The sequence below is a fragment of the Capsicum annuum genome, chromosome 4 (assembly GCF_002878395.1).
Source record: "Capsicum annuum cultivar UCD-10X-F1 chromosome 4, UCD10Xv1.1, whole genome shotgun sequence".
In the NCBI taxonomy this organism is placed as follows: domain Eukaryota; kingdom Viridiplantae; phylum Streptophyta; class Magnoliopsida; order Solanales; family Solanaceae; genus Capsicum; species Capsicum annuum.
The window spans coordinates 221,784,281-221,791,025 of record NC_061114.1 but is presented as its reverse complement, the minus strand read 5'-3'; positions in this window follow the sequence as shown (position 1 = coordinate 221,791,025).

Sequence of the window (6,745 nt, the reverse complement as noted above, 5' to 3'; positions counted from 1 at the left end):
AGTTTGCCTTGTCCATTTTACCTATCACTACGAAAGAAATTTTTTGATTGTAAGCAATAGAAAAAAATGATAACGATGATGGCATTCTGAATGTTGAAGATCAACGGACAATATATCAGTTCTCTTCTTCATCAAAATATATGTATTGAGAGGCTTTTATGCAGAGCATTCACTTTAGGAATTAGACGAAAATCTCTAACTTCAAACGCAAAAAGTGCAGCGCATTGCGGCAAATAAAAGACAAGAGCAACTTGTTTGGATGAATTACTTTTGGAAAATTATTAATAATAAAAACAATGGTTGACTTTTAGATTCAAAAAATATGAAAAACGAAAAGAAAAACGTCCAGAAAAGAACCTGCACCAAACCCCTAATGAAAGCACCACCTCCTAAATACATGTTAGCAAAATCAACTTTTATAAGTATTTTATTTTGATCTCCTCCCTCCCATGCATGCAAAATGTATGTAGTATAGTATTGTGTGTGCATGTGTACATTTTTTTTTTCTTCTTATTTATGTGCATTCATGCATAGATCATATGTTATGGGTTGATTACAACTACACCTTAATTATAAACTAAACGTAACTTTACGCCTTTTTTAGCATTATTAACTTTAAAAAATCATATTATCTAATATTAAAAAAGAATTGGAGTAACATCGTTTTGAAAACAAAATTATAAATAAAGACGTTGAGCAGAAATTTCATATAAATCACAAACTTTCATACTAGATGTTGTATGAAATAATTTAAACATTCAATCATGCTTCGAGTCGTTATGAAACTTAAAAAAAATATAGAAGACCCCGAACTCAAACTCGCCAAGTCCTTTCCTTCTCCTTTCTATTTTTCCCTTTACTGCTTCTATTTCTCCTAGTCTTTCTTCTAGATTTTGTCTCTTCTTCTTTTTTCTTTTGTTCTTAACTCTCCCTCTTTTTTTTTTTCTTATTCTCTTCGTTTCTTCCTTTTTCACTCTCCCTATCTATTCTTCTTAAGTTTCTCTATTCTCAAAATGTTGTCCTCTCCATTTTTTTGTTTTCTATCTGTGGCCTGTCAGTATATAAAGGGAACCTAAGGGAGGGAGTTAGGGAGGTTGAGATAATATAGGGAGTGGTTGGGGTAGGTTTTTTAGGATAAGATCACTTTAAAATAATAATAATAATAATAATAATAATAAATTGAATAAATAAATAAATTATTTATAAAATAAATAATAATAATAATAATAATAAAAATATTAAATAATTAATTGTTATACTTAATAAAATATAACTAATCTAACATAAAATATAATTAAGAAGAAAAGAAAGAAAAAAAATTACTAGCTTATTTATAAAAATCTAAATTAAAATAAAAATATTTTTGAAACTTTTTTTTTATTATTATTTTAAAATTAAATTTAAAACAAAATACCCTAAAATGTAATTATTTTTTTGAATATATTTTCACAATTTTTAAAATGAAATAAAAATTAAAATAATATCGGATCAAATATAAAAATTAAATAATATATATATATATATATATATATATATATATATATATATATATATATTAAACTCAGGGAGGATCAAAATCACGTGTCTACATTTACAAGTCGTAATAATTGAGCACAAACAATTCGTATATACTGTCAAAACTCACCAAGAGAATTATTTGTTTTAAATGCTTCCATCATTGGATTGTCTCACAAGATAATAAATTTATCCCTTATTTATAAATGACAAGAGGGGCACACTTAGGTGATAAGCACTCTTCACCTTGCATCTTAGCAGGGGCAGATTCAGGGTGTAGGTGGAGTTACCAAGATTCCAGTAATATTCGTGTAGATCTAGCATTTATATTGCGAAATCTAATAAATATATAAAAATTATAATTTGAGAATTATAAATGAATTGTATATTGTCTAGTGGCTGTGAAGAAGCCGACTAAGCTTTGTTGAGCTTTTGGTTTTGGGTTCAAGCCCTCTTTGTTACTATATTGGATTTTATTTCTCTTAAGGAACTCACAAACTTTAAATCGTAAATCCTAGGTTCAAGTCGCCAAGGAAGAAATAAGAAACTCACAATCACAAATTTTAAATCGTAATTGGTGGGAGTTCCTAGGTAGGGTTGGAAAAAAAGTCACATCAAGATTGTTGCTGTTAATAAATTCTCCATTCTAGCAAAGAAGAAAATGAAATGTGCACTTTCTTTAGTTAATTCATTGAACACAATATACATTGGTCCAAATCTGCGAGATCTTAACTTAATCCCAACTTAACGCTTAATTAATACACTGATCAGGCTTAGGATTTAGGAGGCACGATGTACAAATTCCTTCTTTAAGGTTGTCATTTTATATGTATCCAAAATTAAATATTTTGCAAGTTTGCCCCTTCGCAAGCAACTTCAAACTACAAAATTGAGTTTGTGGAAATTCACGTAATGAAGTTTGACAAACTTTAGACATTATTATTCAATCGCTACTATTATTCAACTATGACTGAGAGATTATCCTTAGCTTCTCGACGTCAAATCATCTTGCCGGTTCAAGGAGGGACGATAGTCAATTGCTCGCCCATTGTAACGATCCTTTAAGTTGTTTTGTGATTTTTATTTTATTTTAACACTCTTTATAGTTTTTAGACGTGAATTGTAACTTACGGGGATGGATAGTACCAACCTTTAAGGTGTTTGGAAGCGATTCAATAATTCGCTGAATTATTGAGCTTTAATAATAAATTAAATCCGGTCATGGTCTACCTTCGATCGAGACAGCCTGAAATTAGAGTCGTAAAATTTTTAATAGGTCTGGAATACACTTTTTAGTCAATGTACATATTTGACTTATTTTCTCGAGGTTCTGAATAATATCCGAGGGCCTATTAGGTATTTTAGATATTATTTTAGATGGTGGTTATGAGCCAAGTTAGCATTTTCTTATTTATTGAGACCTATGTATAAGAATAAGAGTTAAGTGGGAATGAATTACCATATTTAAGTCAAGTGACATTTTTAATTATTAATTCATTTATGAATATTATGGCTCTCTATATAAAAACTAGATGTTGTAGCCCGTGCCAACACAGGCCCAACATATGCCATTTATGTTAGGACAAAATTCAGAAATAGCATACTTATTTCCTTAATTATGAGTTTCATAACAATAGTTTCATAATTACATAATATAACAAGTTGTATTTTGTATTTGTACAAACTGTTGCTTCAAAAATACATATACATATATGTATTTTATATTTTTACAAACTGTTGCTATAAAAATACAAATACATATGCTACAAAATGTAATTTGATAAAAGTGTTGCTATTTTTTGTAATTTAATACTTAAGTATGGTACTTTATGTATTTTATGTTATCTCAATTTATGTAGCACAAACAGCATTTGGAGCGTCAGTTAAATTTTTATTAATATAAATTTTTAAATAATTTAAGTTGCTAATCATTGTGATTTATAGTATCTTTTATGTAATTTAGTAAATTTATGTAACTCGCTTTGTCCCAATTTTAGAATTTAGTGAGTCCATCAATTTTTTTTTTTTACTAATATATTTTTTCAAATATTTTAAGTTGTTAATATTTGTGATTTTAGTATATTTTAATGTAATTTCAAATAACTTATGTTACTTGCTTTATCGCAACTTATGTGACACTATTAGAATTTCAAAAGTCAATCATATTTTTTACTATATGTTTTTAAAATATTATAAGATGTTAATAGTTATGACTTATAATTATTTTTTTGCATAATTTTTAAATATATAATATTTTACCAAAATAAAGTAAATAAATTAAAATAAACAAAGTACTAAATTTTTAAAATATGTTAAATTTGAAAACATCATTTGGATCAACAAATTACTAAATTAAAACAATAAAACATGCAAATTATAAAATGCCAAAATGATCCCAAATTTATGTGACACAAATATAATATAGATAATTAATCAGATTCTTAATATGTTTTAAAATATTTTAAATTGTTAGCTATTGTAATTTATAATATTTTTTTATGTAATTTTCAAATAATATATGTCACTCTCCTTATCCAAATTTTTATGGCATTGATAGTCAATTATATTCTTAAAATAATTTAAGTTTTAAATTATTATGATTTATAATACTTTTTCTGCTATTCCAATTTAAATAACACTGAAATAAATTATAGAGTTAGCCAAATTTTATGATTGAAGCAGCGAAGCAGATATGTCCTAAATGACTTATAATACCTAATTAGAAGTGATATAACAAAATTACTATAAGAAAATATTTGTGAAAAAAAATTTAAATGAGTCTCATATAAGATGTCATGTTAATTTAAAACATCAAGCATTAATTTATCATTTTATGTCAATTTTACTTTTATTAAATATTATCAAATTTTTAATACCTAAATGACTTATAATAATTAATTAGGGGTGATACAGTAAAATTACAGTTGAAACAACTAAAGTAGACATGTCATAAATGTCTATTTTACCTTTTTTTTTATTAAATATTATTAATTTTCTTATATGTAAATGTCATACAATAATTAATTAGAGGTAATATAGTAAAATTATGGAGCAAACATACTTATGAATTTTTTAAATGAGTCTCATATAAGATGTCCTATTAATTTAAAACATCAGGAATTAATTTATAATTTATATCTATTTTATTATTTATTAAATATTATTGATTTTTTAATACATAGATGACTTATAATAATTAATTTGAGGTGATATAATAAAACTACGATTGAAGCAGCTGGAATAGGCATATGTCTATTTTTACCCTTTTTTTTAATTAAGTATTATTAATTCTGTTATATATAAATGACTTAAAAATAATTAATTAGAGATAATATAGTAAAATCACGGAGCAGCTGAAGCAGATGAAGAAGCAGGCATGTTGACAAAGAGCTGTCTGCTTCTTCACTCTTATTAATAGTAGTAATTACCCTTTTTTTTAATTAAGTATTATTATTTTTCTTATATATAAATAACTTAAAATAATTAATTAGGGATAATATAATAAAATCACGAAGCAGATGAAGAAGCAGGCATATTAACGAAGAGCTGCCTGGTTCTTCACTCTTATTAATAGTAGTAATATTTCAATAGTCAAAAATCTTTTTCAAATAATTTATATATTTGAAAATATTATAAAAATTACTCTAAATCAAAATAATTAATAATTTTAAAAATTATAGTTAAAAAAAGGTGTTTGACTTTTAAGATTTCATTTGTGTCACATAAATTAATGTACAAAAAGTAACATAATTTCTTTGTTCTAATTTATATGGCACAATTCAAACTACAAAGTTAAACAAGTCTATTTTCACTTGAAGTTTGGACATAAATTTTTTTAATTTTTTAAAATAACAACTACATATTTGAAAACTACTCAAAAAAAAAAAAAATACAACAAGTCACAAACAATTGACAATTCAAACTATTTAAAAGATATATAAAAAAATTATGACCGAAGAAAACTTGACTTAATCACAAAATTTAAAAGATGACAAAGAAAATATTATATCCATTTACAAATACTATTAACAGATTAGTATTATATCTTTTAAATTACTGAAACCGAGCCTTGCACGAAGATCTCGCAACTAGTATTTTTAAGAAATAAGAAGATACTACCATTTAATAAGCCAATTTCAAATTTCAAAAGCAAAAGCAGCAATTCCCTTTTATCCCCCCCCCCCCCCCCCCAAAAAAAAAAAGAAAGAAAAAAAGACCCTCACCTTTCCTCTGAAGTCTCAATTACTTTAGAGAGTCAAAAACAAAACAAAAAAATAATATAAGGGTCTGCATGCGAGGAGCGAAATTTGAAAATCATTAGCCAAAACAAGGATTCCTGAAGAAAACCCCTCAAATTCTCATAACAAAAATCTTGACTCCCTCTCTTTCTATTACAACATAAAGCTTACAAATTTAATTGAATTACATGGTTGATAACAAATATTAAAACCCATTTTAATTATATCCATATAATTGTCACAATCTTATATATCTATTTGAATTATGCAGTTAATTACAAATATGAAAAATATTGATACAAAAAAATTGATCAAGGTCAGATTAGGTAGAAGATTGGAAGAGTTGAACTATTATCTTTGAATTATGATTAGTTACAGTTTATAACTGCAGTTTTGTTATGTAATTAAAGTAGAATATACTTGGTATTCTTTTGTTATGTAAAAGCTCATATGACCAATAAAATATTTTACTTGCCACTATTATTATTATTATTATTATTTTAAAATCCTATATTCTGCCTGTAGACACATGATTTTTTATCCTCCCTAAATTTTAACTTGTTTGTCGATATTAAATATTTATATTTATATATTTAATCATATATTATTTTGATTCGTATTTTTTATTTTTATTTAATAAATTTTTAGTTAAAAAGTAAATAACTAAATAAATTTAATTTTGAGATATTTTGTTTATTCTAATTTTAAAAATAATATAAAAATATATTATTTATTCTAAATTTTAACCAATAAATTAGTAGTTTTTATACTATTTTGTTATATTTATTTTTGTCTATTTATAAATTGTTATTACGTTTTGATTAATATAAATTAATTATTATTATATTTATTGTTATTATTATTTTTATTTATTATTATTATCATATTTATTTATTACTGTTATTGTCTTCAATTCAAAATATATATATATATATATTTTCAAATTCAAAAATTTTATCTAGTAAAAACTACTCCCCCATATTCCCCCCCCC